The 13029-nt window shown below is 39.8% G+C and overlaps 1 protein-coding gene across 2 annotated transcripts in view; it reads left to right on the plus strand.

Moving 5' to 3' along the window:
* The window catches only part of LOC149065304 (rho GTPase-activating protein 18-like), a 234053-nt gene that overhangs the window by 144065 nt on the left and 76959 nt on the right, over positions 1 to 13029 (plus strand). The gene's annotated exons all lie outside the window — the stretch shown is intronic.

The raw sequence follows: 13029 nt of genomic DNA on the forward strand, positions 1-13029 counted from the left end.
TTATTCCTCGAACGATACTATTATTTAACTTTGCTAATTCCTTTACAGTATAACATTCCTCCCCCTGACGCTAAAATTTGCTTACAGCAAATTTTAAAGAATTTAATTTTACAATCAACTTATGAGAATATGGGGTTGTGAAGAGGACTATAGTTACTCACTGTACTACACTATTACTTGGGTTCTGCCAAAAACTGTTGGGGTAAGTCACCACTTCTTTTACAATATATTGAAACACGAAGAAATATGAATAGTTATTGAACATAAACAGTGTATAAACATTTCCGATATATAATAAACATGAACTCAAGCAATGATATCAATTTCACCATCAACTTAATAAAAGATGAGGTATGGTACATGGCATAAAATCTTCTATGCATTAGAGCCACTCTATGACAGTCCAACCGCAAACACTATACTTATTCAGCTGCAAAGAGAACTTTTGGACTTTGTAGAAAATAGACAATCTCACATAAATAAAATTATCAAAAAATATTTCTCCATCACCTGCATAAAATAGGATTATAGGGACATATTGACATTTTTTTTTTTTTTTTTTCATCCTCTGAAAGTCATTTGGTGAACATATCTGCATTCTCCTGAAATATATAAATATAAAATATAGCACGTGTTTGTTTCCATGAGTATAACCATATCATCGTTTACAAAATGATAACATAGTGGAACAAGTGAATACAAATAGGAAGATAGTTAACATAATGAGTAATAGGAATCGCATCCCTTGCGATATAAAAGATGCAGTAATATTTGTCCATGGTGCAAACCAATGACTCGGCGATACATGGTTCGCATAAAAGGCCAAAGTTGATAAGTTCGGGTGGAGAATTTCGAGGTTGGGATTTTCCAAACAGAAAGTTAGGGGTTGACATGTATGAATTGTCCTTCCATATAAACACAGTTTATCCGATATGCACCTGGTTTCTGCTTTGAACTGTACCACTTGTTTTTCTGGCGTAGTTCCCAAATGTAGAGTACTTGTCGCCACCGTGATGCGTTGAAAACTCACTGACACTGTCCCTTCGGCACACGAACTATAGGCGACAAAGGTCAATCGTGCTAAAGGGTTGCACGAGTAACAACCTTCTGCTGTAATTTCTTCCGTATGGAATTTCGGGCACACTGTACGCCGTTCCATCACGATGTGGTAATCTTCGAATGACAGATGCACATTGACAGGTTTGCTGAACAACAATTCAGACATTAGCTGTTCATTTTCGTCAATATAAAAATAGTGGTAACCGATAGTTCGTGGTAATGCTGAGACTTTATTCTCGATCATTCTGTGGAGAGCCGACGTCACCATGTGACAATGTAGCACTTCTTCATAAGCGCTACACTGTATACTGTTCTCATCGAAGATGAAAGAATTCGTTAGCGAACTGTTAGCTTGAATTTGTCCAATAGCGTTGCCTTGAGGTACTCCTGCTGGAGCTGCATGTTCGATATACGCCTCCCTTTGTTTTCCTACTCGCATTATGAGTGAATTTTGCATTAACTGGGTTGGTTGATCGTACGCGCCAAGAATATGAATTTTAACACCTTTTGTCGTGGACATGACATGATTTGTGACCGTCGCTTGAGATGACGCGTTCATGCTCTCTGTAATTTCCAAATCATAAAAAACACGAGTATCCCGTGACGGCCCGTACTTCATAAGTCCTTAAATGATCAGGGACTAGGAAGGCTCTATAAAACAAACAACCTTGGGAGTCAATGATTGTGCATGTTGAGGAACCCGAGTCCATCGCTATACATCTATTTATTCCTGGGTATTGTTTAGACTCAGTCGTTTCCGCAACAAAACTTTTAGCTGGAACACAATGCTCGCCCCATCCACACATAGTGTTTTGAGGACACGCTACTTGGGCGACGGTTTTCAGTTCGGTAGGAAACGTGAAGTATTGTCTCTGGGTATTCCAATTACACCTGACCTTGTTCAATTTTATACTTAGAGAAAATATATTATTTTTGTTTTCATCTTGGAACCACAAACACTGGGTGAATTTCAAATTCTCGAGGGTAATCGTGGCGTGTGTGGTAAGTTTACAAGTGTCTTTGTCATGCACATTTTCACATTCGGTAATCGTTGAAGTCACTATTAAATGGTTATTGCATGTGGTGTCTAGCGAGCATACTACCGATAATAAAGCGAACAGCACCAACAGGGTCGCTGTTTGGTTAGGCATTCCAATCCCGTTTAAAAATTGTTGCGTTTGATCAACGGAGTGACGCAACCGGCGACCGACATGGACCCCTCCAATCATTGTTAATCTCGCTGTACCTCTAATTATGCGATAGGTGTGGTACACCACGCTGAAAACCGATTTGATAATTGTGAGAACAGTCGTCAAAGCTGTTTTGAGATATATGACCATAATAGAAGTCATTAGTATACACAATGCATACACAGTATATTGTATGGTCGGTGGCAAACATCGTAAATGTTCAAAGGCCGCTACACAGAAAAGACAGGGCAATTTCCGGCAAATGGTTCTACCATTGATGCGTAATTCTTCTCTCATCGTTAATCCGCCCTGTTCAGCCACAAATATAAATTGAAGGAGTCCCGGAAATCTGAGGAAATTCTCGGGCACCACTGCTTGCTTAACGGAATTATTGAAGTGAACAATTTCTTCTAGTCCTTCCTTCCTTACTATTAAAACACCCGATGTAGAAACTCTGACTACAGGGTCATGAAATTCGATAAATTGTCCGTTATGATTAAAAATGGCTTCTTCTTGATCTAACAAAGCGCGGCGATGGCGCTTGTGCACACTATCATGATCTACGCGTTGATCACAAAAGGTTAAGGAAATTATACGCGGATCTTCGATAACATTGAATCCATCTATGTGAAAAATAGTGGATTTGCCGTGTTTGATTTCACAAAAACACGTCGCTGGGCTTTTACACGTCATTTCTTGGCAATATTCGGCCGCCCCATTGCATGGTGTGCTAGTGGAGCATCCGCATGGGAAACCGTCTCTTGTACACTCGAAAATTTTAGTAGTTCCCGGAACCGTAAGATTCTGCTTCATTACGAATTGACGGGGTTGTATTAGTTTTTGTGCTGTGCGCGGAGACCATATATAGCTTTTCCACACACGTTCACAATTTTGACATCGTTTGGTCACTGCACAACTAGTCGCAGGCAAGTGCGCATGCTGTGCCTTGGATAACACGTGTGAGCATCTTTGGATGGCATCCTTCATTTCACATATCTCAACATTGTGTCTCGCCATTGCGCTGCTGCTGGTGAAAACTAGGAATATAATCTAGAAAGAGAAAAGTTGCGGTGTTTTTTTTTTTTTTTTTGTACTGATTCTTAGTGATTAAGGAAAGTCACCTTCCTATATACAAACCAGATTATATTAGATATCTCTCTCCATGAATATATTAAAGTTAAAATGGCAACAAAATGTTACCATTTACTATTTGCTTATTAATTAATAGTAATGACATTCAATAGTTTCTGAGCTAGCGAATCTGCGATTCGGTCCAGAACAGTCTTTTCGGATTCTTGGTAATCACTTGGTTGTGATATCCAAGACATGAATTTTTCAGCCATGGTTGCATCATTTTCTACATGACTGTTACCGCTATTGGACGCATTAGAATTTTCTACGGAATTACTGTCCGCCCTTTGATCAATAATATTTAACTTCTGTACTCGACCATATTCATCCCGCGGTCGAAGATTATAATGGGACTCTTCTCTTATAGTTCCGGAACTTTCCCTTTCAATGGATTCTTGCTCACCCCCCATTTCATTTTCGTCTATAAAAGGAAGGTCATCCCAAGCAATAGAAAAATTCTGTGGGGTGACATTCGGTTCGGCGTCTGTGTTGCCCCCCTGGTCATCTGTAACTGGTATTGTGTTATTTTTTGGGTATTGGTATGAATAGAGAAACTCGGGGAGATCCAAAAAGGCATTGTCGTCATTGTTGCTTTCTGTAGCTTGCGGTATTTCCGTATTTTCGTCCTCAGTCGTTTCTTGTCCTTCGTCTGCGGAATTCTCATCATCTATTATTTCCGGGTAAGGTTCATAGGGTCTTTCTAATTGAATTTTCGTTAATCTGTCACTATGTACACATTGACTAGGTTTCTCTGGTCTATAAATATGTTTTATACAAAATAGTACTGGTGATTTTTGTTCAACAATACGGTAAGGACCTGAAGATAATCTGCATAATTTACGATTAACTCCTTTCTTAAGTAAACCCGGATTATATAAATAAACCATATCACCTAATTTCAACTTTTTATCGAATGCGGTTTTCTCCCGATATTGCTCTTGCTGCTCAGCCGCTGCAAGCATACTTGTTCGCACAAATTCGTGCGCTTTTTGCAACTTCGGTAGCAATTGAAGAACATAATCTTCATGCGTATAGTAATTAAAAGTTTGGGGTTCTTTCAATAACTCCTCCGCTGTATTCATGTCTTTCCCAAAAAGGACAAAATATGGACTTTCTTTCAGTACCGCATGTACAGCGCTCCGGTAGGACATGAGAACATGGGGTAAAAGATCATCCCATTCATTTGATTCGTCTAAAAGGCATGACAAGGTATGCGTTAAGGTAGCGTGACACCTCTCATTAGAACTATTTGTTTGCGGATGTAACGCGGATGTTGAAAGTGGTTTTATTTTAAGCTTTTCCAGCATTGCTCGGAAAACTGACTTATGTAAGTTGGATCCCCTATCAGTGAGACAAAATTGCGGTCGGCCATAACGCGCAATTATTTCCGAATAAAATGTCCGTGCTAAGGTCTCGGACTTGATGTCAGGTAACGCTACTGCTTCAATAAATTTACTAAAATTATCCATCATCACCAATATGTATCTATTACCATGCGAAGTTATGTGAAAAGGACCCATTATATCAACCGATACTAACTGAAATGGCTCCGTAGGGATAAAATTACGTTGTAATGAAGCCTTTTTACGTGGGTCATGACTACGCCTTTCTAAACAAATACGACAAGTATTGACATGGATTTGACAGTCTCTGTAATAGCCGGGCCAAAAATACTGACTCCTCAGGCGCTGAAAAGTTTTGTCAAATCCCATGTGACTGCTTAAATTGTCGTGTATTTCCGTTAATATTTCGTTACGCAAAACTAGGGGTATTACAACCTGTTCAATATAATCATCCCTGATGGGACGGATATCTTTAGACGCATAGTGACATAACAGACCATTTTTCATGAAATAAGCGTCACCCATCTTTTTAACTGGTTCCGCGTTTTGCCCAGTTAACATGTCAATAATAGGTTTTAATTGAGCATCGCGTCTTTGCTGTTCACGGATTCGTTGTTCTAATGATGAATGGTCGGTCGTTACAGTATTTATAGCACGGCTCAGACAATCTGGTGCTTGATTCGACTGTCCAGCAACGTGCTCGACTTGAAAATCATATTCGGCTAAATTCAAACACCACCTGGTTAGCCGAGGGTTTTTTGTCTTAAGCGAAATTAGGTATTGGAGTGGTCGATGATCGCTCTTTACCCGAAATCGTCTCCCAATTAAATAGGGCCTAAAATAGTTTATCCCCTCCATGATAGCAAGTAATTCTTGCTCCACTGCTGGATAATTTTGTTCCGCGGGTTTAAATTTACGGGACATGTACGCTATGGGGTGATTACCTCCATCATACTCTTGATACAAACAACACCCAATTCCTATTTTGCTGGCATCCGCGGACATAATAAATTCCTTGGTAAAGTCGGGAAATGCCAGTACGGGTGGGTTTCGTAGCGCTTGCTGAAGATATTTAAAAGCTTCTTGCTGCCTTTGGCCCCATATAAAATTTACATTTTTCTTAGTTAATTCAGTAAGGGGTTTGGCAATGTCAGAGTAAAATGGTATGAACTTCTTAAAAAAATTGCACATGCCCAGGAAACGTCGAACTTCCTTTACCGTCCGTGGTTGCGGAAATTCGTCGATAGCTTTAACATTATCCGTGTGGGGACGAATTCCATTTTGCGAAATTATATGACCTAAATATTTAATCTCGGTTTGAAAGAATTTACATTTCTTCGGTGCAAGCTTTAAATTGTACTTCTCGAGTAATTTAAATACTCTGACCAATTTCTGTAAATGTGACTCAAGATCCGGACTAGCTATTAATATATCGTCAATGAAACAATGTATATAATCATCATTTAATTCTGATAGAAGACTATTAGCCAATTTTTGGAAAGCCACAGCACTATTCTTCATCCCCATCGGCAAACAATTGAATTGGAAACAGCCCTCCTCATTACGGAAGGAAACTAGGGGTCTATCCTCTTCGGCGAGTTCAAGCTGATAATATGCACTACAAAGATCCAGGCTGCTAAAATATTTGGCTCCCTTTAGTTGTGCCAAAATGTCCTGGATTAAAGGTAATGCATACTCATCCGATTTGATTGCCTCATTTGTCCGTCTAAGATCGACAACCATGCGATACGTATTTTGTTCTCGTTTTCTCACCATGATTGTCGGTGCGGGGTGAGAACTGACACAAGGCTCAATTATTTTACTCTGCAACATGTCGTTAATTTGTTTCCTCATCTCTCCTCGTAAGTGATAAGGTGTCCGATATATCGGCGACTTTTTTATTTCCTGATCCGACCACGAGATTTTATATTTTCCAAGAGACGTGCGCCCAATTTCACTGATATCGCGGGCGAAAACATGGGCATAGCTCAAAAGCAAAGGGGTTAGTTTCCTTTTGATCCCTGGTGGCAAGTCACCTAAGTCAAAGTCCTGTTCTGATAATTTATTTAATTTCTTATTCTCCAATGGTATTGGAGGTTCACCTATTTCGTCACAATCGATTACTGAAACTCTTCCCAGCTTCGTACCTTTACTTACATGTTTATGATGTTGTGATACATTGGCAATTAACACATTAATTTTCCCATGCTCATCGACCTTTCCCACTGAATGGGCCACCCATACCGAATTTGTCATATTTCTATTCCTTGGTGAAACTTCTACCTCATTTCCACATTGAAGTTGTGGAACCTTCACTGATATAATTTTAGACGATCGCGCCGGTAACCATAGTTTTTCGCTCAATGTGATATTTACACTACTACTGCCATTAGGAGTCGCACTTGGTGTACCTACTAATAAGGGGATATTCGTAGACTGATTACGCAAACATCCACTTCCTACATCCAAAATAAACTTTCCCGATTTTATAAAGTCAAAACCTAAAATGACCTTATACTCTTTACTGAGCTCATAGTCGGAAACATACACTTTCTGATTAATTGTGAAAGATCCAACTTCTATAGGTACACTAAAACATGAATTATGGGGCAGTGTTTGTCCCGTGACACCACGAATTTCAATCTTATCATTTAGTATCTCTTGACATTGCGCATTATTTACAATTCTTTGCATGAGAATGGGGTCAATGACACTTATACAAGCCCCGGAATCCACGAGAGCGGGGAATTCGAGTGAACCCACTCGTACTATTATAATAGGTAGGTTATGGCCTAAAATTCCCGGTTGGTTAAGGAAGGATACGCAATTTTTGTGTAGTTGGCCTCCCCTACCCAAAAATTGTCACTGCCTCTCCCTTTGCTGACCGTTCCTGCTCTGACTTCTATAATTCCCTCTTCGGGAGGAAAAGTTTGCTCTATTCATTGGAGTAGGCCTCCTCGGAAAAACGCTGACATTCGGACAATGTCGAATGAAGTGTGCGCTTGATCCACATTGAAAACAGGCGCGGTTGCCTTGTTGGGGCGCTCTAGCTAAAGGCCGTGGTGGGTTATTGTATCGTTGGGGAAAGTTACGAGTGTGGGATTGTTGATTATGAATGGGAGCGAAACTGCTCCTATTGTGAGACCCTTTTACCTCTCTCATCTCCTTGGAGAGTTCCTCAAGTTTAGTACGCTGTTGTACCGACTCATTCATAATTTCGGCCATCATTGATTGCAAAGATGCGAAATCGAAATTTGACTGCGGCTGTTGACTCGAGGCTACATTAACTGTCCCGAATGAACGGCAAAGACCTTCATTGTTTTCTATTAACGTGGCGATTTTAATCGCCGTTGCTAGATCTTGGGGATCCTGGTTTAACACACTTTTTTGAATTCGGGGATTAAGTCCCGCTAGAAATTGGGATAATTTTGTGCGGTCGGCGAGACGCTCCACTTCCGGGCTAGAAAAATTTGCCCCTTCAAGGAAACCGAAAGCCGCATTCTTGATTCGTGAAGCGAATTCTTTGACGTTCTCATTTGCCTTTTGTTTACAACCCGTGAAATTTTGCAAATGATATGTTAAGGGAAATTCGTTGTGGAAAAACTTCAAAAATTCAGTTTTGAAACGTTCATAATTTGTTTCCGATCTCAGTTCCGGGCTGGTGGCAACAAATTCGGCAGCGCGTCCTTTTAATTTTGATTTCAGGACAATTAATTTTTCATTATCCTGCCAGTCTGCTAATTTTGCTGTATCCTCTAGGGATTCAATGAAATATTCGGCCGAAAACGACGGTTCTGAACCGGAAAAATTTGCGATTAGCCCTAAATAGCCAGTGATTGTGTTAACCTTTACTTGGGGTGCTTCACCCGATGAATGCACCACACTACTACCACCGTGATTAGGCATTGTAATATACCGCTTACGAAAAGTTATTGAATATTAATATGAAATTACGTTATATATTAATGCAACCTTGGACTCACATTGACACGGTACTGGTCTGAGGCACCATTGTTAACGTGCTCACGTTTTTATTGTATATCGAGTGTGACCCTACTGCAACATTGATTCTAATCATCCCACTAATGTAAACATCCCAAAATGCCGTGATCGAATTTTATTCATAATCTTACGAATTTTGTGCTCCATAGATATTCATTGCGCAGTGAATCTAAGTCAATAACCACAGGCCCGTGTAAATGACAAGTCCAAGGAAACAAAGATAAAACAGTTAATTAATCTTTAATTATTAGGCTACTATAAATAAGGGCATTAAATATACGATTTACAAATAGAAGCTAGGATAGTGCAATTACATAATTTCAATTTACATGGAGAGTGATAAATGGTTCGTAAAATCGGAAGTGTGACTTACCCCAAATCCGGTGAAGATCAACTTCACTACGGCGTAGCTGCCCATCTCACACTTATCTTGTGGACTTCCACAACCTCTCTCTATCTCACTCACTCAGTCTCTCTCAATCTCTCTTTTAGTCTCTCCCTGAGTATCCTCTGTATCTCTCAAACTTCATATATATATTTTTCTTTGGCTATCCGCCTACTCCTACCTATATTCCATAAACTTCATCTCATTCGCTAATTCCGATTTTCTTTTCTAAATTTTCTTTACCGAACTTCTCTTCACTTTACATTATTGGATAACATTTTCCTATGGACATGCGTTTCATTGGCTACTGCTATCCCTTTGGTTCGGTTGACGTTCCTGTGGGAACTATTCCCGGAATTCGCAAATCTCCTTTCACCTAATACCATCTGCTCTAACCCTGGACTTTCTCACGCTTTTACATGTATACAAAATTCTGACCAGCTGCAAATATCATTGAAATATGAGCGCGGCCGCTGAATTTTATTACCATATTCTTCTTATACAACTTATACCGATTTCTTTCATAATGTCCTGCACCCTTTATACGATTCATTTCAGTCCCCATATTTATAGATCTGTTTATCGCTACTTTTTATACTACTTCTTCGATTCTGTATTCCTTACGTGCTACGCGCAAAATTTATAGGTTTCTTTCATGATCCATATTCTTTGGGACTCTAACTCCTAACACCTGGATAACACCTGGCTGGTATGGCTTTGAAATACATAATTTCAAAGTCCATCCTTTCATACCTTTATTCCTCGAACGATACTATTATTTAACTTTGCTAATTCCTTTACAGTATAACACACATGCCTACATTGGTCTCTACCCTAGACCTTCCTATTGAGAGGGGGGCCAAAGGTCCCCTTGCATCCATTATTGGCGTACCTAAAAAATTATTTTGGGTTGGAGCCAATGTTTTCTGCCAACATAGATTCAAATTCCTTTTTACTATCTCGTATCGCTTTCTTCAATGCCTTCCTTTTATCAGTAAACAATGACAAATCAGCTCATCCACTTTTATAGTCTCTGAATGCTCTTTTCTTTTCAAGATAAAGGTTACGCACGCGATGAACAAATACGCTTTTTTCGAACAAAGGGAATGATGTCGTGCAAAACAGAAGATGGCTTCGTACTAAATTCTTCCCATTGACTTACCACCCCGACTGATTCTGACCGGTCTTTGAAAACTTCCGCCAACCTTCCTCTCAAAACATCAAAGCTAGTTCTCCGAAAACAAGGAACCAGTCTTTTGTGATCAACGTTACCCGAAGGAAACTTACAGAGAACACTGACGACACGATGATTACTGGAAGAAAACTCGTCCGCCCCCCCCCTTCCCTCCGAAACATGTTCAACAAGATCCTCGGAACTAGTGAGAACTAAATCCAAAATAGCAGTACCCCTAGTGGCTTCTGATACAAAAAGTTACCGAGCACCAACTTAAGAAAGACTAATATTGATTTCCAGATGAAAGGTTCTCCCAATCTATACCTGGGTAATTGAAATCCTCTAGTATTGCAACCCTCTTATGCTTGCACGTATAGGAAATAGCATCATGAAGTTTGGCGATGTAGTTTGGATCCCTATTCGGTGGATTGTAATAAACCCCTACAATAAGTTTATGACGCTTTTTGTTTTCAAGCTGAACACATATAGTTTCAATATATCACTCCTCTGCACGTTACACTCTTTAGCCTTCAAACATGATTTCACGTATATCAACATTCCTCCCCACTTTCCTATCAGATCTATTTCTCAAAAAAGTATCGTATCCTGAGATGTGTAAGAAACATTCATTCCCCATCATTTGGCCAAGATTCTGTAATGGGTATAAGATCCAGGCCCTTCACAACTATCAGTTTCTAAAAAATCTTAATACCTAAGCTCCTGGCGGGGTAGGATCCTAGGCTCCTGGTTGGAAGTAAATAATTCCGAAATTAATGAAGGAAAATATCAAAATTGATGGAAGAAAATTTTCAGCATTAACGAAAGAAATTATTCCGGAATTAATGAAATAAATAATTTAATCTTTTTTTTAATCTTTAGATGAGTTCTCTATTATTTTTCAAATCTTTAAAACGCAACATTTAGAGACTGAACTGTACATTTCAATGGGGAAATTGTCAGGCACTGTTATTCACCGAGTCACGTGATTTCTTTCCATTAGATGTCACTGCCGTCGTGGCGGGTGGATTCCCCCCCCCCCCCCCCAGTAATATAAGCTCGATGATTTTTCATCCTGGCAGTGTGTTTTATGCATCTCACCGCACAGAAAAATAGGTCTACAAAGGTACAATCATTCAATCGTCACACTTCACTCACAGTTAGAAAATTGCAGATGGTGGCACTACACACATAACAAGCTCCATATCAGGTTCACACACATTCCAACATGTTCCAATTCGTTAGAAATTCCTCAGAGGAATATGGACGAGGTGCATGTGAAGTTTGATAGTACTAGTAGTGTGAAAGTTGCTTAATCCAAGTTTGTCCGCTTAATGACCATTGCTCTTTCAACATTATTTCGTTCAAACCGAGCACAACTACGGTCTGTCACCGTGGGCAATTTGCTATCGATTGAGTTATGCCGAAAGTGTGTGTCAGTTACCTAACAGTTTGAGTTGCGTATCTAGCGTTTCGCGTGAACTTTTTGTGCTGCCATCTATGTTTCAAAGCATGAGTGAAGTATCATGATTGAGTATTTGTACCGTCGTAGGTCTGTTACGAGATATTTTAGCTGGGAGATCGGCTCGCATTCGCGCTTCGAAGTTGGGAACCACAGAACAAAAAGTTCGGTCTTGCTCTGTTTGTTCAATTCAAGCTAACCACCACTGTGTCGACGGTGGGGTTCGAACCCTGGTCCTCGTGATGCGAGTCCGTCGCTCGACCGCACAGTGGCATGCTCTTTTAACTACTGTATTTTTGAAAAGTTTGCGAGAAATATGTTATGGCGTCTTCATTTTGTAATACCATCTTGCTGTATCGACTGATGGGTGAAATTGGGCATGGTAAAATATCCGGCACATTTCATTGCTGACCTTTGGCCAGAACAACAAAAACCACCCTTAGATCACGACACTTCTTTCTGAGTTTATGCTCGGGAAAGTGCATTAAAATAGGTTACAACCATTTGGCCAGGTAGTGAATTTACATACAAACACAACAGACAAATTTCCCAACGAGGTGGCTGAAACAAAGATGCCCATTAAAAGTATGGATACCAACTATGTTGATATTGAAAGTATGCATATTGAAATTGAAGCATAGCTGCAACTCATCTATCCCATCGATTACTTTTTTAAAGTAATTTTCAAATAAATTTGTTAAATTTTTTCCCCTTAGCCCTCTCACCGGCGTTGACGAGATGCGTCACCTCATTGAAAGTCTCATTTTAGCAATGCCAAGCCCAAATATTTTGTAAAGCTGATTTCTCAGTGGAACAGGGTTTTCGATTTCCCCTTATTTTGCACCTGCTGAAAATCGGAAGAATACCTACTTCGTAAAATAGGTGATTTCCGGTTAAAGGGGTTGAAATATGCGCTCATTTCTACTGCCCATTACAAAATTATTCATTACCGTTGTTCTATCAATTTCTTAATTAGTTCATTGTATTAAAGGGTTGATACATCACCGTTGTTGTCATTCTAATTGGTCCCCGTGCATGTATTTGTCCGTAACAAGGGACGACACGGGATTTGTATCCACGTCATTATTCTCGATATCTTTGCCACCGACATCTTAACTTTATACAAGGGGACCTTTGTTTCGGACGCTACTGGTCAAGAGTACGTGACTATCTTATCGTGTAAGGTCCCAACTCGATCCATAACTTCCGATTCTTCCTTTTGTTGCTTGGCCCAGGAACGATGCTTACAGGGTTTCTAATTGGCTATAAGGGACTTGAATGAATTA

The sequence above is a fragment of the Pholcus phalangioides genome, unplaced genomic scaffold, assembly GCF_987345545.1.
Source record: "Pholcus phalangioides strain wild (caught in Gottingen) unplaced genomic scaffold, Ppha-v1.0 ptg000040l_1, whole genome shotgun sequence".
Lineage (NCBI taxonomy): Eukaryota > Metazoa > Arthropoda > Arachnida > Araneae > Pholcidae > Pholcus > Pholcus phalangioides.